At 40.2% G+C, this 25,874-nt stretch overlaps 1 protein-coding gene across 1 annotated transcript in view; it reads left to right on the top strand.

Moving 5' to 3' along the window:
* NRCAM (neuronal cell adhesion molecule) overlaps window positions 1–25,874 on the top strand; it is a 333,422-nt gene that overhangs the window by 133,513 nt on the left and 174,035 nt on the right. Inside the window, exon 3 of the mRNA XM_032643696.1 lies at window positions 24,703–24,777. The gene's annotated coding sequence lies outside the window, so the exon portion shown is untranslated. The remainder of the gene's footprint in view (window positions 1–24,702; window positions 24,778–25,874) is intronic.

Below are 25,874 nucleotides of genomic sequence, written 5' to 3'. Positions count from 1 at the left end.
TTTAGCGTTTAATGGGTCTGTGGCTGTAGGGAAGCAGTGTGCTGAAATAATCCTGATTAGGCTCGGTCAGTCAAAGTGCATAATCAGACTTGTCTCTCCTCCTTTCAGCCCTGACTGTTCAGAACACAATTGCCCTTTAAAGCACCATTTTAAGTAGTCCTTACGCGGTCCTTTAAAATACAACCTTCTTTCACATTGGTGTGTGAGCCTTTTTTCTACCTGTGGGAATAGCCCACTAGGAAAATAAAAGGTTACGTTCACATACTAATAGAAAGACATAGGCACATTCTACTTTCCAATGGGAAGGTTTAAATTTTGAGAATTCACTCCCAAGAAATGATGGGAAAATACCCAAAAGGATAACAAGTAGCAGTCCTACTCTCTAGCCTGGTTTCTATCCCCAGCAGTGTGTGCCATATTGGTGACTCGGGGAGCTGATTCTTTTCTGTTTCCTATCAGCTGGTACCATTAATAACATACATACAGAGCAGCAGATATGTCATTAGGAGGAAATAACTTTAAAGGCTTTCCCCCTCTACTTGTTTTATCTTTTAAAAGAGTGAAAAAGAAATCTGAAAATTAGTTTACATTCTTCAAGTTTTTTTAAAGCATGATTCAAAGCTCAGTAGGACAGAGAAACAGATGTTCAGAGGTAGAACCCCGTCAGGATTCTCTGATGTCCCTACTTGGTTGGGTTTCCAAGGTCATGTGGCTCTGGTTACTGTTAATTTCCCTGACAATATGCTTTGAAGGAGATGATGTTACATGTTGGTTGTGCTTTTGTGAAGAAAAGCAGGGTTCTAAGCAAGTCTTAAGAAGCGCTGAAAAGAGCTTCAAAGAAATATATCCACCCATTGTTCCTGACAGTCACTATAATAAATGGGGAACAGATTTTTCAGTTTGCTCCTAGGAAGTGAATCGCCGTAATTGAAAATCTAGTAAATGGACACTTTCTAATCTCGAATCATAGCTGGTGAATGACTTATAAACTTCTTTTCTTGAAGCTTTTCTAGAGAACCTTGAAGCTTGAAAATAATCATTAGAAATTTTACCCAAAACAGGTGGCTTAAGGATTTGTGGCAATGCCAACAATGAGGTCTTACTATAAAAATACATGCTATATTTTAGAACACCCTCCATTACTTTCTTTAGGTCTTCTTAACATGAAATATACCCCTGATAGATTTAGCACTCTAATGAAAATACCTGCTCACTGTTTATTATTTTTATTTGTGTACTTATGTATCAGTAATATCTGGCTTGGGACTTCCCTGGTGGTCCAGTGGTTAAGTCTTCGCCTTCCAATGCAGGGGGTGTGGGTTCAACGGGAAGCTAGGATCCCACGGGCCTCGCAGCCAAAAAACCAAAACAAAAGCAATATTGTAACAAATTCAATAAAGACTTAATAAAAAACAATACCTGGCTTACAAGAATAATAATCGCCAACCTTTTAGAGTTTTTACAGCTTGGATAGGCAAATACTAATGACCATGGGAGGAATGAAATCGAGAAATAAGTTGGTAGGGAAAAGGAAACAAAAATAGTTATAATACTTGTTTTTTACTAAGATCTCACATTACATTAGTTGAAGCACATAGTTTCTAGGCTGCCATGATAGGAAGAAAGGCAGAAATGATTGTTGGGAGTCATCTGGATGGCAGGCTACACATGTTTATGAAGTAGGTCCTGATGCTGAAAAAAACAAGCTCATCTCAAGCAGTTATTGTGTCCTGTAAGGAAAGAATATATTTAAGCAGTGACCAGAGAGGAATTCTAAAATGTTTCAAGTTAACACTAGGTTTCAAAAAAAGAAACTATGTAACACCTTACATTCTCCCCTTATAGCTGAAAATATGACAGGTGCTTTCTTTTTTAAAAAAAAAGTTTTAGGGCTTCCCTGGTGGCGCAGTGGTTAAGAATCCGCCTGCCAATGCAGGGGACACGGGTTCGAGCCCTGGTCCGGGAAGATCCCACATGCCGCGGAGCCACTAAGCCCGTGCGCCACAACTACTGAGCCTGCGCTCTAGAGCCCGCGAGCCACAACTACTGAGTCCACGTGCCACAACTACTGAAGCCCGCGTGCCTAGAGCCCGTGCTCTGCAACAAGAGAAGCCACCGCAATGAGAAGCCTGCACACCCCAGTGAAGAGTAGCCCCCTATTCCCACAACTAGAGAAGGCCTGTGCACAGCAACAAAGACCCAGTGCAGCCAAAAGTTAATAAATAAATATTTAAAAAAAAAAAAAAAAAAAAGTTTTATTGAAGAATAGTTGATTTACAATGTTGTGTTAGTTTCAGGTGTACAGCACAGTGATTCGGTTATATCTATATATTTATAAACATCCTTTTTCAGATTCTTTTCCCATATAGGTTGTCACAAAATATTGAGTAGGGTTCCCTGTGCTGTACAGTGGGGTCCTTGTTGGTTATCTATTTTATATATAGTAATATGTATCTGTTAATCCCAAGGCAGTTACTTTCTTAAAACAATATTACCAAACCATAACCTATTGTGCATTTGGCTAAATAACTGAGCAGCTAAACAGATTTCTTTTGCTTCTCAGTGGATATGGGGAAATGTTTAACCCCCATAGTGTTGCCACAAAGCCAGGCTGATCACCCTGGGAGGCCCCGGAGGTCTGAGCAGCTTTGGATCTCGGCAGAGAGGACTTTACCATTTTACTGCACAGGGTCCAGCCACAGCAGGGATCAGATGCCAGTGTTTTTTATCTGCAGAAATGGGCTGGGATGGGCGCCCTGTTTGAGATTTTCGTTTTGCTCCTGGACAGAAATGGGAAGCAGTAAGATAACTTCTTCTGTAAGGTAATATCTGTGCTTGCTTCTGTACAGAGGGCAGCAAGGCGTGACTGCTTCCTGGGATGGATTGATCTTTGTCCCCCCGCCCCCCCCCCCCCCCCCCCCCCCCCACCTCAGATACCGTTTTAATGATCTGTTTAAAACCGAAGCCAAACTTAGAATTGTATCCCAACCGTAAAGGCTGGTCTCAAGCTGTCTGGTCTCTGTTCTTTGATTTGGTTTCATTTAGTGTGCTGATCTGGTGCGAGGAGTTTACATCAAAAATCAGTGTCTTTCACATAGCTTGTTCAACACTTAAAAGAGAGACTTGGGTGTGGGCATGACGATTTAGTTCGAGTATTTTTTGCTAGTCAACTGTGAGCACAGTTCAGGGAAAAGTAAGTGCTGGTAGGTTTCTGTTTTCTATCAGGGTACAGCAGCAGGATGTGTTAATGTCACTTTAATGTATTTTGGTATCCTGTGTATAGATATTTGTTCTTAGTGGTCTCATGGGCCGTTCTTGTATTACCTGAAAACAGTTTTCCAGCCAGGCCTTATTCTCCCTTATCTGCTCCATTCCTCTTGTTTTTTATATTGTAATGCAGTACTTTCCACGCACAAAGTGTGGTATAAGCTTTAGCCATTTGCCTTTTTGATTAAAAAGAGACTCCTATTGTCATTCTTTATGCACTAGCTCAAGAATTTCCCCCATGTTTTCTGTATTAATTCTCCTGTATTTCAGAGAGATCAAGAGAATAAGAAAAGCTATAACGTTCGTCTATAGTGCTTTTCAGTTTGCATTGTCTAGTTTGATCCTCCTAAGCATCCTCTCTAGAGAGGACAGGTCTTATTATCCCCATTTTAAGGATGAGAAGAGTGAGATTCAGCAGTGGGCTCCAAGCTCTCCAACGAGGAACGTGCAGGGCTGGATTCTGACTTGGGCATTCGGACCCGTGCTCTTTCCAAAACACTGTGTTGCCTCCATGTGCTCAGTGTTTGCTTTAATGATCAGACTCTTTGAACTAAGCCCTTTAATAGGAAGGCTCTGGCAACAGCTGGTGTTAGGTAGATTAAAAATAAAATCAAAGCCCTTGGCTGGAAAGTGGAATAATCAAGCCAGTGAGAGAAGAAAGGAAAAAAGATACCAGAATCCCATAGTGATGTTAAAAGAATTGAGGGAGAAGGGCAACATGATTTCATGAGGTTCATGCTTCCTTCCTTTTCTCTGTGCAAAACAAGTCTTCATCCCTTTAGGGCTTTTCTCCCTTGTCCCTGGATTCTTTTGAGAAATTTGCATAGCTCTGTTAATTTCAAACAGGAGTCCAGGGCATCTTTCTCAAATTTGATATTTACATTCCTTTCCAGAAAAGAAACTATCAAATCAATAAATTATCCCTTTATATTACCAAGACTCATGCTTCCCTGAGGTGTATTAAGAATAGTATTTACTTCTGCCATTAACAAGTTGCATTCACTTGCCATGTCTGCCTTCTTTTCATCCTGAATTTTCCTTCTCTTTAAGTAACTATGCTCTTAGAGTTTAATTCTGTTTTGTCAACCTACTTCTCTTTGACTTTCCTGACTATACTCTGCTTTTCATAGTTCTTTTCATTTTTCTCAGGAAATCTTATTATGGATACTCTATTGCATAATAGCCTTGCCCTGAAATTCAAATGAGAACTGAAATGCTTTCAAGCCTTGGCCTCCATTGAAATACTCGCTACCATGTCATTAGTGTAAATAAAATTGTAAGAATGCGCTCACCTACTTCCTTCTTCAGAGTTCAGAGTGCACTGATTATTGGGAAGTCCTTGTTAGCTACACTTGTCTTTGGTACCAACATACCTCTCAAGCCAGATTTTTAAATCCTGTTATGTTTGAGATCTTTGAGCACTCAAAAAGTAGAAGAGTTATTCAATGTATCTTTGTGTATTAACTTTGCATGTCTCATCAAATACACTGGGTATCTTTATGTGTAGTCTTTTACACATATATGTGGTTAACTAATGTTAAATGGACATTTATTAGTTTTCTTACTGTTGAACATTGCAAAAATAATGTTATTTATTGAAGTATAGTTGATTTACAGTGTTGTGTTAATTTCTGCTTTGCAGGAAAGTGGTTCAGTTATACATATACATATGTTCTTTTTCATATTATTTTCCATTATGGTTTATCAGAGTATATTGAATATAATTCCCTGTGCTATACAGTAGGACCTCATTGTTTATCCATTCCATATATAATAGTTTGCATCTGCTGACCCCAAACTCCCAATCCATCCCTCCTTCACCTCTCCCCCTTGGCAACCACAAGTCTGTTCTCTATCTGTGAGTCTGTTTCTGTTTCATAGATATGTTCATTTGTGCCATATTTTAGATCCCATATATAAGTGATATCATATGGTATTTGTCTTTCTCTTTCTGACTTCACTTAGTATGGTAATCTCTAAGTCCATCCACGTTGCTACAAATGGCATTATTTCATTCTTTTTTATGGCTGAATAGTATTCCATTGTATAAATGTACCACATCTTCTTTATCCATTCATCTGTTGATGGACATTAATGTGTTTCCATGTCTTACCTATTGTGAATAGTCCTGCTATGAACACAGGGGTGCATGTATCTTTTTGAATTAGAGTTTTGTCCAGATATATACCCAGGAGTAGGATTGCTGGATCATATGGTAACTCTATTTTTAGTTTTTTTGAGGAACCTCCACACTGTTTTCCATAGTACCTGCACCAACTTAACATTCCCACCCACTGTGTAGGAGGGTTCCCTTTTCTCCACACCCTCTCCAGCATTTCTTATTTGTGTACCTAAAAGAATTTTAAATGGCCCATAATTCACATCACCCAGACATCTCTGAGTGACAATAAAAATTCCAATGATCTAAAGATGTGAATAGCACAGCTGTGAAATAATATGTAAATTTCTCCCCCTCAACCCTCCCCCAAGGTAAATGCTAAAGTTCAGTCTCCTGTGTATCCTTCCAGAAAAACTTCGTATGCATGTGCTAGCCAAAACTGCTCTTATAACATTTCAAGTTAACACTGTGTTAATTCGATGCTCGCTGTGGAACTCATTCATTCATTCAGTAGATATTTGTTGATGTGTTGGTCATCTTTCTAGGAACTGGGAATACGGCATGAGCAAAGCAGACAAAATTTCTGTCCTTGTGAAGCTATGTTCCAGTGCACAAGACTGTAAACAGAATCAATCGATCAAATATGTAATATGTTAGATGATTAGTTCTAAGGAGAAAAATAAAGCAGGTAAAGGAGATAGGGGGTTGAATGTAGGTTGCCATTTGGGACATGGCAGCCACAGAAGGTTTCATCGAGAAGATGACATTGAATGAAACCCTGAAGGAGATGAGGGAGCAGGCAATGCAAATACTCGGAGGAACTAGAACACAGTATAGGACCCCAAACTCAGGAAAATTTTGTTTTTCTAAATGTATTCTTTTTCTGGTCCCCCTAAATGAATAAAAGAGATAATTTATTTAAAGTAATAATCCACTTATAAAGGCCACATATCACTTCATTTACAGAATGAAATTCTCGGCATAAATAACAAAGTCCTACTGTATAGTACAAGGAACTATATTCAATATCCTGTGATAAGCCATAATGAAAAGAATATGAAAAAGAATATATAGAAACCTGTATATGTATAACGGAATCACTTTGCTGTACAGTAGAAATTAACACAACATAGTAAATCAACTATACTTCAATTAAAAAAAAGAAATTCTCATGCTCAATTCTTCTGCAAAAAATGAGACCCAGATAAGAAGTGAGAGTTCTCCCACCTACCTAGAGAACACGCCATGGTAATCCAAGAACTCTTGTTACACATTCCTCCTTCACCACAGGTCCTGAAGTTGCCAAGAACTTTCCCTCTAGGTTGGTTGAAAACAGTGATGTGGTTTCCTCCTTTTCCCACAAGGGCTATTTCAGAATCTTCTCTTTGGCTGTTGGCATGGCCAATCACCTTCCTAGCGTACATGGAGTTATGCTTGAGTGCAGCCACCTCCTTTCTATTTGGAGAAGGGAGTGTCTGTCCTTGTTTCTTGGCAATCAGGGCTCAGGGCTTAGATTTGCTGGGTACATGGTGTCTGATTATAGTAGCCCCAGCTAAGATTTTTAAAAAGGAGAACTAAATTTTACACACACAAGAGTTAAAAGGCAGTGAGCATTTCTTTGGCTTATGGACACATAAGAACATATGAAAACAGAATAACAATTTGCTTCCAAACATGTCTTTGTGCATTACTGATGGGACTTAATAAACTTGAAATGCAAGCACATTTGTAGAGCTACTGGCCTCATCCCAGACTTCTGTACCCACTCCAATCCCTCCTTACCCCCCAGCCTCTTCAGAGGGAGGCTTTCACTCCACAGTCTCTACTGCAATGCAGTACTTGTTGAAGAGTGGCAGGTGTCTTTACTGAGAACTTCAGTAGAACCGTATCAAGTCATTTGTGCTTTTTTTGGTTGTTTTTTTGCGGTACGCGGGCCTCTCACTGTTCTGGCCTCTCCCGTTGCGGAGCACAGGCTCCGGACACGCAGGCTCAGCGGCCATGGCTCACGGGCCCAGCCGCTCCGCGGCATGTGGGATCTTCCCGGACCGGGGCACGAACCCGTGTCCCCTGCATTGGCAGGTGGACTCTCAACCATGGGGCCACCAGGGAAGCCCCATTTGTGCTTTTGGAGAGTAGTGTTAAAAATAAGACAGCAATCATCACAATAGATACAGAAAAAGCTTTTGACAAAATTCAACACCTATTTATGATAAAAACTCTCCAGAAAGTGGGCATAGAGGGAACCTATCTAAACATAATAAAGGCCATATATGACAAACCTACAGCAAGCTTCATTCTCAATGGTGAAAAACTGAAAGCATTTCCTCTAAGATCAGGAACAAGACAAGGATGTCCACTCTCGCCACTATTATTCAAAATAGTTTTGGAAGTCCTAGTCACGGCAATCATAGAAGAAAGAGAAATAAAAGGAATACAAATTTGAAAAGAAGAAGTAAAACTGTCACTGTTTGCAGATGACATGATACTATACATAGAAAATCCTGAAGATGCCACCAGAAAACTACTAGAGCTAATCAATGAATTTGGTAAAGTTTCAGGGTACAAAATTAATGCACAGAAATCTCTTGCATTTCTATACACTAACAATGAAAGATCAGAAAGAGAAATTAAGGAAACAATCACATTCACCATTGCAACAAAAAGAATAAAATACCTAGGAATAAACCTACCTAAGAAGGTAAAAGACCTATACTCAGACACTGATGAAAGAAATCAAAGATGACACAAACAGATGGAGAGATACACCATGTTCTTGGATTGGAAGAATCAATATTGTGAAAATGACTCTACTACCCAAAGCAATCTACAGATTCAATGTAATCCCTATCAAACTACCAATGGCATTTTTCACAGAACTAGAACAAAACATTTCACAGTTTGTATGGAAACACAAAAGACCCTGAATAGGCAAAGCCATTTGAGAAAGAAAAACGGAGCTGGAGGAATCAGGCTCCCTAACTTCAGACTATACTACAAAGCTACGGTAATCAAGGCAATATGGTACTGGCACAAAAACAGAAATATAGATCAATGGAACAGGATAGAAAGCCCAGAGATAAACCCATGCACCTATGGTCAACTAATCTATGAAAAAGGAGGCAAGGATATACACTGGAGAAAAGTCTGTCTCTTCAATAAGCAGGGCTGGGAAAACTGGACAGCTACATGTAAAAGAATGGAATCAGAACACTCCCCAACACCATACACAAAAATAAACTCAAAATGGATCACAGACCTAAATGTAAGACCAGACACCATAAAACTCTTACAGGGAAACATAGGAAGGACACTCTTTGATATAGATCACAGCAAGATCTTTTTTGATCTACCTCCTAGAGTAATGGAAATAAAAACAAAAATAAACAAGTGGGACTTGATGAAACTTAAAAGCTTTTACAAAGCAAAGGAAACTACAAACAAGATGAAAAGACAGCCCTCAGAATGGGAGAAAATATTTGCAAACTAATCAACAGACAAAGGACTAATCTCCAAAATATTTAAACAGCTCATGTAGCTCAATATTAAAAAAACAAACAGCCCAATCAGAAAATGGCCAGAAGACCTAAATAGACATTTCTCCAAAGAAGACATACAGATGGCCAAGAAGCACATGAAAAGCTGCTCAACATCACTAATCATTAGAGAAATGCAAATCAAAACTACAGTGAGCTATTACCTCACACCAGTCAGAATGGCCATCTTCAAAAAATTTACAAACAATAAATGCTGGTGAGGGCATGGAGAAAAGGGAACCCTCTTGCACTGTAGGTAGGAATGTAAATTGATACAGCCACTATGGAGAACAGTATGGAGTTTCCTTAAAAAACTAAAAATAGAACTACCATACCACCCAGCAATCCCACTACTGGGCATATACCCTGAGAAAACCATAATTCAAAATGAGTCGTGTACCACAATGTTCACTGCAGCTCTATTTACAATAGCCAGGACATGGAAGCAACCTAAGTTGCTTTATCCATCCATCAACAGATGAATGGATAAAGAAGATGTGGTACATATATACAATGGAATATTACTCAGCCATAAAAAGAAACAAAATTGCGTTATTTGTAGTGAGGTGGGTGGACCTAGAGTCTGTCATACAGTGTGAAGTAAGTCAGAAAGAGGAAAACAAATACTGTATGCTAACACGTATATATGGAATCCTAAAAAAAAAAAAAAAGTTTCTGAAAAGCCTAGGGACAGGACAGGAATAAAGATGCAGACAAAGAGAATGGACTTGAGGACACGGAGAGGGGGAAGGGTAAGCTGGGACGAAGTGAGAGAGTGGCATGGACATATATACACTACCAAATGTAAAATAGATAGCTAGTAGGAAGCAGCCGCGTAGCACAGGGAGATCAGCTCAGTGCTTTGTGTCCACCTGGAGGGGTGGGATATGGAGGGTGGGAGGGAGATGCAAGAGGGAGGAGATATGCTGATATATGTATATGTATAGCTGATTCACTTTGCTATAAAGCAGAAACTAACGCATGATTGTAAAGCAGTTATACTCCAATAAAAAAAAAAAACTAATAAGAACTTGCTGTATAAAAAAATAAAATAAAATTCAAAAAAATAAAAGACAACAGGCTGAAAATGGAGTCACTTATGCTAAATAAGCCTAACGTCACCAAACTGAGACTTAATTGCAGTTTCAGCTCTCCTAGAAATGAAATCTTTTTTTGTATCACCTGTTGTTTTTTAAATTTATTTTGTTGAAGTATAGTTGATTTACAATGTTGTGTTAATTTCTGCTGTACAGCAAAGTGATTCAGTTATACATATATATATACATATTATATATATATATGTTCCTTTTTTTAACATCTTTATTGGAGTATAATTGCTTTACAATGGTGTGTTAGTTTCTGCTTTACAACATATATATGTTCTTTTAAAAATTGTTTTCCATTATGGTTTATCACAGGCTATTGAATATAGTTCCCTGTGTTATACAGTAGGACCTTGTTGTTTATCCAGTCTGTATGTAACAGTATGCGTCTGCTAATCCCAAACTCCCAATTCATCCCTCCCTCACTTCCCTCCCCCTTGGCCACCAAAAATTGTTCTGTAGGTGAGTCTGTTTCATAGGTAAGTTCATTTGTGTCATATGTTAGATTCCACGTGTAAGTGATATCACATGGTATTTGTCTTTCTCTGATTACTTCACTTAGTATTATAATCTCTAGGTCCATCCATTTTGCTGCAAATGGCATTATTTCAGTCCTTTTTATGGCTGAGTAGTATTCCATTGTATATACATCTACTACATTTTCTTTATCCATTCATCTGTTGATGGACACTTAGGTTGCTTCCATGTCTTGTAAATAGTGCTGCTGCTATGAATGTAGGGGTGCATGTATCGTTTTGAATGATAGTTTTGTCCAGATATATGCCCAGGAGTGGGATTGCTGGATCATATGGTAGCTCTGTTTTTAGTTTTTTAAGGACCCTCCATATTGTTTTCCATAGTGGCTGTACCAATTTACATTCCCACCAACAGTGTAGGAGGGTTCCGTTTTCTCCACACCCTCTCCAGCATTTGTTATTTGTAGACTTTCTAACGATGGCCATTCTGACCAGTGTGAGATGGTATCTCATTGTAGTTTTGATTTGCACAGAAGTGGAATCTTAAACCAGCCAATGAGGAGTTACCTGGTCAGCCCTAGTGAGGTAACCTGCCTGATAGACCCTGCTACTCCCTAAAGGAAAGTAACTTTGTAATAACTAACCTGCTGTTTTCCTGGTGTAGCTTCCTTATTCCTGCTCCCTTCTGCCTATCAAGGTCTTTCATTTTGCACAGCTCCTTGGAGCCCCTTTCTAGCTGCTAGGTTGGGTGTTGCCTGATTTTAATAGATTTTCTCTCAAATAATAAACTCAAACAATTTTAACATGCCTCAGTTTATCTTTTTTTTTTTTTTTTTTTTTTTTTAGGTACGCGGGCCTCTCACTGTCATGGCCTTTCCCGTTGCGGAGCACAGGCTCCGGATGCGCAGGCTCAGCGGCCACGGCTCACGGGCCCAGCCGCTCCGCGACATGTGGGATCTTCCCGGACCGGGGCACGAACCCATGTCCCCTGCATCGGCAGGCGGACTCTCAACCACCGCGCCACCAGGGAAGCCCCCTCAGTTTATCTTTTAACTGTAGTTTACTTGCTGACTTGACTACATCCAAATGTGGCATGTTTTGACCCTACCTAAGATGTTGTGATGGGAGGGAAAGTGTTATTATTGACAGGAAGGGTATGGAAGGGAATGCTTTAAAGAAAAATTACTTTCTCAGAGAGTGAACTAATTCACATAAGAAACCACAGCTAGATGAAGAAAAGGATGTGATTACTGACTGGAAGCTGTGAAGCTCTACCCCTGTGCCACCCCCAGTGGATCAAGCCACTAATATCTGCTCTGAGCTATTGCAGTAGCCTTTTACATCATTTTTCCTGTCTCTCCTGTGCTCCCCTGCAGCCTATTCTCAATGCAGCCTGTTTTAGCCTTTCAAATGGACCTCAGATCATGTCACTCTTCTTCTCAGAACCTCTCAAGGGCTTTCCACTTCACTCAGAGTGAAAGCCAGAGGCCTTGCAATGATGTACCAGCCCAAGCTCATCTGGTACCCCATTCCGTCTCTGCTTTCATCTCCTGCTTTTGTCTCCCTTGCTCACTCCCTTCAGCCACCCTGACCTTCTTGGTGTTCTCAAACAAGCAGACTCATACCTCAGGGCCCTTCCATGTCCCTGGAACTCTCGCCTTACCTGCAAAACCCTTCCCCAGTAGCTCTCACACTCACCTCCCTCAAAGCTGTACTCAGATCACACCTTCTCAAGTTTTCCCCTGACCATCATATTTAGAATGTCAACCCCTCCCCATCTCTGCCCTCCCATCCTCTCACCGTACTTTGTTTTTTAATTTGAACATATTCTGTTTATTGAATTATTTATCTTGCTTTCTACTTGTCTTCACCCACTAGAATATAAGCTACATGAGAGCGGGGATTTCTGCCTTGTTGATTCATTGCTCTCTCCAGCACCTGGGACAGTGCCTGGTACAGACTAGGTACTCAGTAACTATTTGTCAGATAAACAAATGAATCATGGAAATTTAACTGGGGAAAGGGAACTGACTTTCTCTAAACGTGATGACAGTCTGGGAATCACATAATTTTTTAAAAACCTGAAAAGGCACAGCCCATGTCTACTGACAGGCATGTTTCCTGGGTGTGCCAGATAGTTGATTCAGAAAGAAAGGCCTTGGATGCCTTCAGTGTCATGCTTTAATGCAAATGATGCCGGGGATAGCAGTGAGAATAATACAAAACAAAAAGGGGGGAGGGGGGGGAATTGAAAATGGAATGGTTGTTTTGCTTCCAGAGTAATGATTTTCAAAGCAAAGGACTTGAATAGGAAAGAAATTAACAAAAACTGTGTCTCTGAAAATGCAAACTTCATTTACATTCTGATCTGTGTGATTTTTCAAGCTCAGTGATCCAAGGTCAGAGGGCACTTGTATTAGCATAGACCTTGCCTTGTTAGTTCACCTCTGACCAAACCTCTGAATTCCTTTTTAGGATGGTGGTGTTCCAATGACAATAAAACCGAGCTTTCATAACGCCAGTAACATTTATACAGCGCTTAGACAATTCCTAAATGAATTGTTCCCAGAGACCTTAGGCAATAGGTCAGGGTTATTAACTCCGTTTTGTACCCAGCGAGGAAGTGATTTGCGTAATGTCACCCGGTAAGCTATTGAATTCATAATTTGATTGCTTTATTTAGAAATAATGGTTCATTTAATACAGGGCGTGTTGCATGAAAGATGACCTCTTTTTAAATGGACAACTTCATATTTGGACTTAACTTTGGTCAGTGACCTGGAACTAATAGTATTCAGGTTTCTGTAAGACCAGGGTTTCAAACTCTCAAGTTGGGAGGCTGATTTAGAGACCTGAGAGGTCTGAGACTGCCAAAGCCATTTTGGTATTGACCAGGATTAGGCCACTCAACTCAGATACTCCTAGGGAGAAATCTATATTGGTAGGCTTAGGTGTGATTTGGGGTTCTACCAAGCCATAACTGAAATCCTGTTTGATTCCTTTGCTTTTTGTTTCGTTTCCTTTTTATGCTCAGAAAGTTCCCTTTGGCTCAAAAAATCAATACAACTAAGGTTGAAAATTAGTGCTTGCATAGACAACTAAGAAATGGAGACACAATCCTCATTTGGAGGTCCTGGGTGTTAGTCAGTATTATGGAAACATCACTGAAGTGACATCAAAGTTGTACTTGGAACCCATTTAGTTTTGTTTCTGTTGTGGTTCATTCCTTTCTCCTTCCAGAGCAGTATTAAGAAAAGACCTCAAGTTCAGTTCAATGAGCATGGCAACTACTCAGGAAGTCGTGGGGAAGAGTAAAAGTGAGGGGACTGCTTGTGAATTCATGTCCGTATCAAGAAGAGACTAGAAAACTAGAGCATCTAAAGAGAATTTTGAAACAAAAAGGACTTGCCAACTTTGAGAACTGATAGCAAAAAGAAAGAAAAAAGAAATGTCTAGTCTTTATTCGAATGTTTCAAAGTTTTTCAAACCTCTTCCCATTTCGTCTTTCTGGTGAGATAGGTTTAGTGCCAACAACAGCAAAAGATACACAAATTATACTTCTAATTTTTAAAAAGAGATTTTCTCCCTTTCCTTTATGGGAAATGCATTCATTCTTCTATACTGTTCCTAAATCTGATTTACTGCATTTTCATCCCTTTCTTGACAATCTGACTTATTGTTTGTAACATCTGCTAAGAATATGAACTAGAGTTTTGATACCACTGGGCAACTTCATTGGGCATTTAAACCTTTGCTTTAAAATCAGAAGAATTTTGCACATGCAATTTAAAAATTATTTTAAAATATGTAGGACCAAAGTGTAAATTGATAGAATGTAATTACTAGGTTTTAAATCAAGTCAGATTAAATTTAAGGCTATGTCCCCAAAAGTGATAGTAGTAGAGACCTCTGCAAATAAGCCGTAGTTCCCAGCACCTATAAAGTCACGGGGGCTTTGGTAGTTTATAATAAAATGTGGCTAAAGCATCCTCGGGAGCATTCTTCTGGCTATCTACCTTGCATTCTTAAGGTAATTTAAGCAGAACAGTGAACTGACAGATCTGAATTATATCATGACAATTTGGTGAAAAGGTGAATTGTGCAAATTATATGGGTCAAGTCTATACAACTTTCCTGAACTTTGAGAGATAGTCTGGGATGGTCTATGTTGTTAAGGGGTCACACCAGCTCAACTACACAATCAAGAGTTTGATGCTTCCTTACCTCCTGTTTTTGTCCAGAATTTGAAATGCAGAAATGTCTGTCGCCTACTTATTGAATGTTTAAATCTGTGCACATTAAAATAGGCAGCATATGGCAAACCTGACTATATACAGAAGGTAGAGTTTTTTCCTCTTCCCTGATATATCTGCTCTTAGCACACAGCATTATGCCAGTCTGAATTTTTTTTTCCCATTCAACAGTGTATATCAGCACTGATAACCATATTTTAAAGGAAGAAATGCTGTGCGTTTGATTCTTTGTTCAAGTTCTTAAATACTAATCAAATTAGTGCAGTGTTTAGTTAACTGTCCCATTTGCACCTTACGTGTTAATGAAAGATGCCCAAGTCATCACATTTTGGGAAGTTTAATACACTTCATTTCTTTGATCAAATGGTTTCCCTTTTTCCGCCAAAGTATCCACTTGAAACAGTATTAATCAAGTGTAGGCAACTTACTTTACCAGGCTTGCAAATTCAGGTGACTCACTTTTAATCAAATTCAACTTCATTAGTAGATTATAGAATAGAGAGACTGTGTTTTGATCAACACTAAAGAATTTTTTAAAAAGAGTGCTGTTCCTAATTTCTCATCTGATCGTGATAATTCTTTGATATGTTAAATACTACCCTTCATCTGAAAGCTTCAGAGTTTCACCTGTTTTTATAACGGTATAGGAATTCACTTGTTTCTGCCCTCATTTTCAGTTGGCCATTTAAAAATTGTTAGAGCAGCAAAATAAATATTATTTCTGATGAAATCATTCGTTTCCCACCCCCAGCCTCATTAAAGTGCATTCATGGGTTCCCAGGGTCCTTTAGGTAAAGACTGAAACATCTCCAGGGCTCCGCACGGCCGGACCTCTGCCTGCTTCTCCAGCCTCCCTGGGGCCACTCCCCTTTCCCTCTGCTCTGCTCAGGCCACACTTCCTCCCAGCCCCGTTCATCACAACTCAGCTCAGTCGTTCTTTCCTTCAGAAAGACCAGCCCCCTTGATGAAGCCAGTTCCCATCACCACACTCTAGGAGCTCCATGCATCTCTGCTTTGACAGCTTTTCAAAGTTGATATGTTATACTCATTTCTGTGATTATTTAAACAATATCTGTCTCCTGCAGTCTCCTAGAAGCTTCATGAGGGCAAGGAAGGGTCTGGTTTGCGGATATTTTCACTGTGTTTTCACCATTATATCTCTGGTGTCCAGTGTAGAACTTGGCAAGTGATAGACATTTAATAAATATTTGTTGAGTGTATGAGGAGATGAATAAATAAGTGCTGTATGAGGGCAGGATTTTATTGTGCTCACTACTATCTCTTCAGTACCTAGAACAGTGTCTGGGCCATAGTGGTTGCTTATTAAATATTTGTTGAGGGCTTCCCTGGTGGCGCAGTGGTTGAGAGTCCGCCTGCCGATGCAGGGGACACGGGTTCGTGCCCCGGTCCGGGAGGATCCCACATGCCGCGGAGCGGCTGGGCCCGTGAGCCATGGCCGCTGAGCCTGCGCGTCCGGAGCCTGTGTGGAGGCCACAGCAGTGAGAGGCCCGCGTACCGCAAAAAAAAAAAAAAAAAAAAAAAAAAAAAAAAAAAATATATATATATATATATATGTTGAATAAATTAATGTTTTCCTGACTTTTCAAGGACACAGAGTGTATTGATGAGAGAGTGTAAGGTGTACTTTGAATTTTTTTTCTGGAAACTATCCTATTATAGTCATTAACTTATGGAGTTAGAAGGAAAATCTATAACCATGTTTGTTTTAATTTTTATTGGAGTATAGTTGCTTTACAATATTGTGTTAGTTTATACCGTACAGCAAAGTGAATCAGCTATACGTATACATATATCCCCTCTTTTTTTTGGATTTCCTTCTCATTTAGGTCACCACAGAGCATTGAGTAGCGTTCCCTGTGCTATACAGTAGGTTCTCATTAGTTTATCTATTTTATACATAGTATCAATAGTGTATATATGTCAATGCCAATCTCCCAATTCATCCCACCCCGCCTTCCCCCTTGGTATCCATACATTTGTTCTCTATGCTGTGTCTAGTTCTTATAGCTGTGGTTTATTTATTGTGGTAAAATATATGTAACAAAATTTGCCATTTTTAAGTGTATAGCTCAGGGGTAATAAGTCCACTCACATTGTTGTATGATCATCGCCATCATCCATCTCCAGAACCTTTTCATCATCCCAGACTGAAACTACCCATTAAACAGGAGCTCCCCATACAGCCATGTGGTTTTATAAATTTTTTTTTTTGTTTGCCTTAGCATCTTTTCTTCCCATCACTTTCACATGGAAGTTTGATATGTAAAATATGTAAAAGTGAACTGCTTTTGCTTCTTGAATACGGTTGGGTGCCTCTGTTTCATTCTGTATCTTGGCTGGTGGTAACATTATCTGGAGACTGTGTTCCAGGACAAGGATGCCCGTGAGAGATCGGGGTACCAGGGGCCACACTGGGGACATCTGCCCACCCACGGGTGAGAGCTTATCTCACCCAGTGTAACCTGGAATCATCTTGGTTCCCTCCTCTTCACGCGCGCGCACACACACACACACACACACACACACACACACACACACACACACGGATATACATTCACAGTCACTCTTCCTAAGACCGTGAGCTGCTTAAGGATTGGAGTCATGTCTTACCTGTCTGGGTTCCCAGAGGTCTGTAATATTTGTCGACCGAGTTTGTTTTCCACCCTGTGGATGAGAAACGTTCCCAGTTCTACTTTCTTCTAGGAAGGAAATGTGACAACCTCACAAAGTGGCGTATTTCACTGTCTAACCATCTTTACACATTGCTCGTGGTGTGGCCCATGACCACGTACATCAAAACCCCCTGGGGGTGCCTGCTAGAAAAGTAGATTTCCAGCCTCACCTACTAAGAGTCAGATTCTCTCAAAAATTCTATTTTCTATTTTTTTTTCCCTAAAAATGTAATTTGCTTTTAATGAGTCAAAGAGATGGTGAATTTTAAAAGCTGAGGTTTTAACCCACTACTTACTATGCTGCTGCCATTTAACAAATTTTATTGGGGTCTAGTTGATTTATAATGTTGTGTTAGTTTCAGGTGTACAGCAAAGTGAATCAGTTATACACATACATATATCCACTCTTTTTTAGATTATTTTCCCATATACGCCATTACAGAGTATTGAGAAGAGTTCCCTGTGCTATACAGTAGGTCCTTGTTGTTTATCTATTTTATATGTACTAGTGTGTATATATCAATCCCAATCTCCCAGTTTATCCCTCCCTCCCTTTTCCCCACTGGTAACTATAAGTTTCAAAAACTCTATTTTCAGTCTTCCCTGTGGTCTAGGTACAGTGTTATTTTTTATACCATCACGTAAATCTTCGGTATTTGTTTGGTTTATATTTAGAGAAGTTGAGAAATAGTTTCTCAGTATCTGCAATATAAAAGTTTTAGGACCTTCATATATTCACGGACAGTTTAAACAGCCTCCTTTATGCTTTTTCTTCCCTAAACAAAGTAAAACACTGTTACTTTAATTGTCTTTAAGAGGACTTATTTAATATCCTTTAATCACTTTTGCTCTACTGCTCTGCATGGACTAATATTATAAAATTAAATCTACGCCCCTTAGATTATAGACACAGAAAAAGGACCAACGAGGAACAGATTTAATTTAAAGTTTCTATTGTGTTTATGACATGCTGACGCTGATAGAACAGAGCTAGCTGTTGGAACAATCCCCTAAATTATAGAAATGCCACTGAATTAGAGTTTCTTTGTAACTCATATCACGGTCCAGTGCTAGTAATGTAGACCATTTGCATGGAGGGAAGGCTCTCTATCTGTCACCCTTCAGGAACCTCCACTGACAGAGGCCAGGCCATGTGATTTCCAAAGTCACATTGGGCATTGACATCCAGCCAACAGTGGAGAGATAAGAGGTGTGGGAAACACACACTTGCTTCCTAAACATCTGGGCAAAGAAGTGATACATGTTAGCTCTCTTACATCTCAAGGTCTTGCCCAGATACAAGGGGAGCTGGAAATGTAGACCCTGGACAGGAGCTTCTCCCTCACAGCCCCTCTACGTGACAGAAGGGACAATGGCTCTTTGGTGAACAGCTAGCAGTACTCCCACTGGATCTCTAGGTTTCCACTTCTAGTTATTCCTCCTATAAAACCATGAAATGTGCCATGTCCGAGGTACCATGAAATGTTCCAGTAATGTATGTGACAGCATGATGGCCGGTACACTGACAGACGGTAAGATGGCATTTATCCAGCATCAGTGTAATTTGCCCACTGTTGGTTGTTTGCACCAATTTACAAGGTAGCAGATGACGATGTCACTTGAAACACTCAAAAGCTTCTGGGGATGGTCCATCTTCAGTCTGTTTAATTTGATTTATCAAGGGACCAGTGGTTTCATTTCTCTGAATGGTAAGGCCGGATGCACACTGGTTCACCTGCAAGTTTCCCATCAGGATGGATCCCTGCCTTGCGCCACCCTGACATTCAAGAGGTCATGGAGCTGGTCCCAAGTCCCGAGAAGTTGATTGGTCTTGAAGAGTACGCTGAACTTGATGCTAAACTTGGGATTAGAAGTCGGGACTCCGTGTCCCCAGAAGCCCCGCCAGCCAGGTTGTGGTAGAGGTGGGCCCCTCTGGGTGCCATCTCTTTGAGGTACTAGCTGGAGAACCTGCTTTATTTCAGACCATACTCTCTGCTTTTTGCAATGTATTTTGTTTCATAGGCTGCTGAAACGGGGAGAACCGGCTTTCAAGATGATTTTGGCTTTTTGCCATGCCAAGCTGAATTAGGCTGCTAGATGACAGGCATACCCCAGAGAAACCAAAGATAAATGCCAATTTTAATAGGGTTGTTTGTTTATCCTTTTCTCTCCAGTTAATAAGTATGAATGAGCCCCAGATTCAGTCCAAGGATCATGTCAAAGGCAGGAAGTTAAGAAAAAAAAAGAAGAGTTTGGGAGTTAGTCCATGATTTACTACTGAAGTTTTGTTAAGACCAAAGATTAAAAATAACTTGGTAAATTACTATCGTTTCCTCATGATAAAAGCACAAAACACTTTTGCATGAGACATAAATACATACCAGTGCAGGTGTATAAATACATCGTTATGTGTAAGGTTTTCAGAATTGGTGTTCAGAAGTGTTTATCAACTACATGTATTTTTTAAGAGTATAAACAGGAAATAATTGTCACAGTTGAAAACAGAATTGGCTTGAGGAGTCAGATACTTGATATTTTGACGTAGTCTACCCCAAAGGGTAGATTATCATCACTAAGGCCAGTTTTTAGAAATCAACCTCACAGCAACTAAAGAGTAAGCATTTTTAATGTCCTCACAATTGTGCCAGAGAGTATAAACTAAATGAGATTTTGAGCGTTTTTTGCTCACTGATACTTTTTCCTAACAGCGTTTGCCAAATAGATTTTTGATTGTATTGAAGGTTGTGGATTCTCATTTGAAAATAAACAAACAGATCCTGCCAAAAATTAATGCCAATCAATAGTTCGATTTATTTTGGAGCTCTTAGGAATTTTATTATGTTATTTTTCTATGAGCGGCTAAGGCAAGTATTCACTTTCTTGAATTGTAGAAAATTTTTAATATTATACTTATGCACCATTGAATTGTTTTTATTTTAATTGTTTTACTGTGCGTACCATGGCCTTTGGGTTTGTTACGTTTTTCACCTAGATGTTATTCATCTTTCCTGAAGGCGACTTTTAAATGACATCAGATCTCACCTTGACCTTTTGACTTAGGACTGGGTTTACTTAATCGGATAAGTTGATTGTATTTTGGTTTAAAAAAATTTAATGTTACTTTGTTATTGGGAAAATAATCCTTCGCAATGATGTATATGTTTCAGGGTGATGAAAGGCCATTGACACAGTTGTCAAAGCAACAGTAACGAATGTAGCAAGCAAACATTCATTCCCTAGAAATGTTTGGCATAATTGCTGACATGGTAATAGTTAGTACATAGTCTTTTGGTGGTCTTTACAAAGGCTTGAGGGTTTACGTCATCACAGGGAGGTTAAAAATGAGGCTTTCAGTAATACACATAAGCAAGGATGAAATCATTTTCCCACATGATGTGTATGGGAAACCATACCAATGTGAAATTACGTAATAAGTGTTCTTTTTAGGGTGTTTTGCCCTGGATTGAATTATTCTGAAAACGATTCAAACTTATCAAAAGAACCACATTCCTTTGCCTCCTCTTTAAAAATCCGTGTTCAAAACATCTTCCATACCATACCCAGTAGTGTTTTCACACTTGCCCCTTTGTGAGACATTATTAGTGAACAGGTGTACTTGCCAGAGGGACATAGAAATCCTAGTGCAGCAGGTGTTGCTGAAAGCGGGAAGGCATAGGCCACGGGGGTTGGGGTGGGGGGGTAGTACCAGCTCAGGGCTGCGGGGACTTCCCACTCCCAGCTGCTGAGTTCTCCCCATTTGGGTCCTTCCTGTAGGTTTTGACACCGTGGACCACAGTGTGGTCCCCCTCATGACCCTTTTATTTCTGGCTCCTTATTTCTGGCTCTTCCACTCAGTCTGACCACTCTTTCTGAGAATTTCCTGCTCCCCTCTAACTGCATCTCAGTAGCATCCGCAATCCCAAGTTTATCCTGTCCTCTCTCAAAAGCCGCAGGAGGAAGTAGAGAAAGCTCGAGTTTGGGATTCAGACAGAAGTGGTCTTGTGTTCCAAACGTATGACTTGCCAGTTGTGTGTCGAGGGTCATTAACTTCACCTCTCTGTTGCTTCAGTTTCTGCCTCTGTGTCAAAGCAATAATGATGCTTATAGAATTGGTGCATCACCTGCGTGTCTGGGACACAGTGTAACCTATTACACGTTAGTTCTCTTAGGTCTTCCAGGTAAAAATTATAGTAAAATTAATTTTATTGACCTGTGTCTTTACTGGACTCACTCCCCAATATCTAGCAGTAGCCTCCAGTCAGCTGTGATATAGATTTTCAGCAACAGCTCCCCAGCAACGTGGTGCCAGTGTTTCAGACACAGTGAGGGTACCAAATAGGTGGGGAGAAGATGCCTTTAAAGGGCTTAGTTCGGCAAACTCAAGCACTCTCTAAGTTTCTGTTGATTTTGCCATACACAGAAATTTGTTTTAGCAGAGCCTTTAAGAAGGTAGGAACAGGCTACCTTTTGAGTAGCGTAACTGTCTTACCAAGATGATTTGGAGATAAAGGATTGTGGTGTATTTTGTCCAGAGGACCCAATAATGCTTATCTTCTGCTCTACCTCTGTGGTACCCAAAGGAGATGCTTGTAGTGAGGACATTGACAAAGCAAGACGAAATACAAAGGCATTAGAAGCTGTGGCCTTGATCTTGAGTCCCCGTTGCAGAGCTCTGTTACTCTAGGCTAGAAGAGGCAACAGGCTCCTTTACCCTAGGTGAGTAATGACCTGGAAGCAACACCCTCCATTAAGCAGGGCTGGTTCCTTTATGCCCAAACCAGTGCCAGACATTAACACTGCAATATGGAGAGGAAGACTAATCAAGGCTCACATCCCGTAACAGAAAGAAAGGATTCAGGAGGACAGGTTTCCTTAGTGTCAGGCCTGGCACTGGGCTACCCCACCTGCCTCAGGTCCCGGGTAGGGCCCAAAGCAAGTCGAGCTGCCCTGGGGGAGAGAGATGCAGAAAGATGGAGAGATTGCTAGGTGGAGGGGAGAGAAACTAGACCCCATCCACATGCTGACCTGATCAAGTTTCACCTCTAAAGGTGTACTCATATATTAGGATAATGAAAAGTCACAAAATCATTCCATTAATGAAATTAGATTATTTTTATTTTTGCAGTAGCATTGCATGTCTTGACCAAATCAATGTTCCTATCCCTACATCAGTGTTCCATCTGTGTTTTCTGATTCATCTTGGGGGTGGGCTTTGGGAAGAGCCAGGGGTTACCCCTACAAGCCAAGAATCTTGTATGTTGGTGACTGAAACATCCCCAAAGCAGCCTCCCTTTCCAATCTCTATTCTCTTGGGCAGTTACACTACTGACAACTGTTGTTTCCTCTTGCCTAATACCCCCAGTAGGGCTGCATTGTTCTCAAGTTCAAGTTCAGACTTGTCAGTTGGTTGGTGCTCAAGGCCCTTTGTACTCTGGTAGCGTATGACCTCAGTAGCCTCCCCTCTTGGCCATATACCCGGCCTCCCACCATCACTGCGCCTGTAGCTCCATTGCTCTGCTAGTGGGGACATACCACCCACTTGGTCATTGCCGTTCCTTTGTTTCTGCCCTTCCCTCTACTCAGAATGCCCTTTCTACCCACCTGTAAGGTTTAACTCAAGCCTTGTGTCCTGTGGAACGCCTTCCTTGATGCCCCCTTGTAGAATCAGTTGTTCTTTTGTGGTTTCATAGTATACTCTATAAATACTGCATTGTATGGTGGTTGATGGTAGTTCTGGTTTTCCCATCAGTGCATGGACTGTGATCCCTTATGTAGGAAACATGTCTTATTTAATTCCTGTTTTCTTATCTGTATTTATCCAGTCTATTGACAGATACATATGACATGTTCAGTATATTTGGTTGAATTGTTTTTATTGTAGACATAGCTTCAAATCCTTGTAGACTCTTTCCTACACACCTGTAGAGATTTTGTAAGTGGGAACTAAATGACAAGGAAAGAAAACCTCATTTACTCTAAAATTGGTTTTAATTCCATGGGAGGATCACTAACCACTGCAACATTAGCATTTTGTCCTGATAAAAATGTCATTGAGGGCTTCCCTGGTGGCGCAGTGGTTGAGAGTCCGCTTGCCAATGCAGGGCACACGGGTTCGTGCCCCGGTCTGGGAAGATCTCACATGCCGCGGAGCGGCTGGGTCCGTGAGCCATGGCCACTGAGTCTGCGCGTCCGGAGCCTGTGCTCCGCGGCGGGAGAGGCCACAACAGTGAGAGGCCCGTGTACCGCAAAAAAAAAAAAAAAAAAAAAAGAATGTCATTGCAGCAGATCCAGTGAAAATCGATGGAGTGGTTTTACATGTAATTAAGATAAAGCTTTTCGCAACTGAATACAGAAGATATTTTGTAACACGGGCCTAAACGAAAGCATCTGAGATGATGACATATCTTTTTATTTTAGCAATAGAATCATTTTGCAATTGATAGTTGTCTTCATATTTGAGTGCAGCCAGGAATTCCTGAATTGACACTTGTTTCTCTTCTCTGAAAGGTTTCTCAGAGGTTGATAGTATGACTTCTGTTTCCAAAAGCCCAAAGTCCCAAAAGCCACAAATCCTCTTTTAGAAAACCATGGGTGTCCCTGAACTGGTTGTCTCAAAAAAAAAAAGAGACCTAATGTACTCAGCTGTGATTGTTTTCCTCCCGGTCTGTGCTGTCCTTTGCTGGCTATTTCTCAGCTGGAATATTTGCAAAGGAGACATTCAGGCTGAGGAGAGGAGACTTGGAGATGGTCAAGCTCTGGACTGTCCATAGCTGGCCCTTTGTCACAGCCCAGGTGGGTCTTCTCTGCTCTAGGCTGCACCCATCATTTCTTTGTGACCCTCATTGAAAACTTGGGGCCTTTCAAACAGAGAAGATTTCCTACTCTACTAAATAAAATACTTCAATAATAATAATAATAGTCACACAATACGGAAGTATTTTAGCCACGCTATACACATGCATTACCAAAAAACCCTCTTATTTCCATAAACTGAAAAAAGGCACCAGGCGTGACTCTTTCGATTGGGATCCATTAATGGGATGGTCACCAGAGTTTTAGTCACTTCTCTGCTGTCACTTTTGATTGAAACCAGCAGAGATGTGTTTTGGCAAATCTATTCATAATTTGTCTTTCCTTGTAGGGCTCCCCCTGTAATTGAGTTTCCCATCAGGGAGTCAGTTGGAGCTAATGTATGGACAATCTGTTGTGATTGACGGCGAATGTCTTGTTAACATTCTCCCCTCTCTTCAACCCACAGAGCAATGCCAAGACTTTTGGTTTAAAGAAGTCAAAGGAAGAACAATCTCTTCAGATAAGAAGATCTTCTTTAAAGGTAGAAGCTTATCTTCTTAAAAGGTTTAAATTAGTAATTGGTTCAAGAAGGGAATTATACCATAAAATGATGTGTTTATGTAATAGTATCGCCATGTTTAAATACTGTCCATCCAGAGAGTATGATGAAAGACAGCGAGTAGGGATAATGGTCGCAGAAACATGAATCATACTGCATGTCAGAGAGGATGGATCAAATACACAGGGAAGAAAACCAGCTCTTCACGTACTTTCATAGTAATAAGATTTTTGTTTTTCTAAGTCATGAATTGTACAAAGTTCAGAAAATAGACAGAAGAATAAAAGCATTGCTAGTAAACAGTAGGTTTCTGATGGAATTAAAGATTTAAAATGGTAAGGAATTATTTGTAAGAAACTTTTCTTTTTGATTCAATCATCTATCAAAAACCTCCTGAGAACATATTGTCCAAGTAATACAAAAGTCTGTTTGGAAAGTTTCAGTGTTACTTTGATACAGGCTTTCTGCTTTATAAATCTCTTTACCACCCTAGTCCAATTTATATCATTTGAATTATCAGCTCTAGAACAGACTCTGCCAGGCCAATGATGCCTTCTCAAAGGCCATTGAACTTGATGAAAAATATCTTACTTGACGATCTGGAACACAGTTCAGACAACTGTATCTCACCCAATAATAGCTTCCTTAAGGAATTTATGAAAGCGTGATTGTTCAGCCGTTGGGTCTCTTACCTCATAGGTTTTATTTAACAAGTAAAGTCCCATGGAATTTAATTAAGAAAAGAAGATTGTATGCAAGATTTTGAGGTAGTAAAATCTTGCAAGATGTTGTCCCTTGTCCTTGAGAAGTCTGAAATTGATCCATCCATATGTTGTTTTGTATTTTTCATGCCTCAGTTCGATTTGCTTCAGTTATGTTGTACTGAAACTAACTAGTTTTTGTGATGTTTCAAAATCGGGCCACAAATCCCCAGATCAGTAGCCTGGAAACTAAGGAGGCTGCTTTGTGAATCAAATAGCACACGTTTTGTTCTGCTTGGAGAGTCCTCAAAGTGAAAATGAGTAAAGATTAGCAACATTGCTGAGTTAGATAATTTTGACCAATACCGAAAGAGCCTG

The sequence above is a fragment of the Phocoena sinus genome, chromosome 9 (assembly GCF_008692025.1).
Source record: "Phocoena sinus isolate mPhoSin1 chromosome 9, mPhoSin1.pri, whole genome shotgun sequence".
NCBI classification, from domain to species: Eukaryota; Metazoa; Chordata; class Mammalia; order Artiodactyla; family Phocoenidae; genus Phocoena; species Phocoena sinus.
The sequence above is the reverse complement of the archived record's forward strand: the minus strand, read 5'-3'. Positions and strand labels throughout refer to the sequence as shown.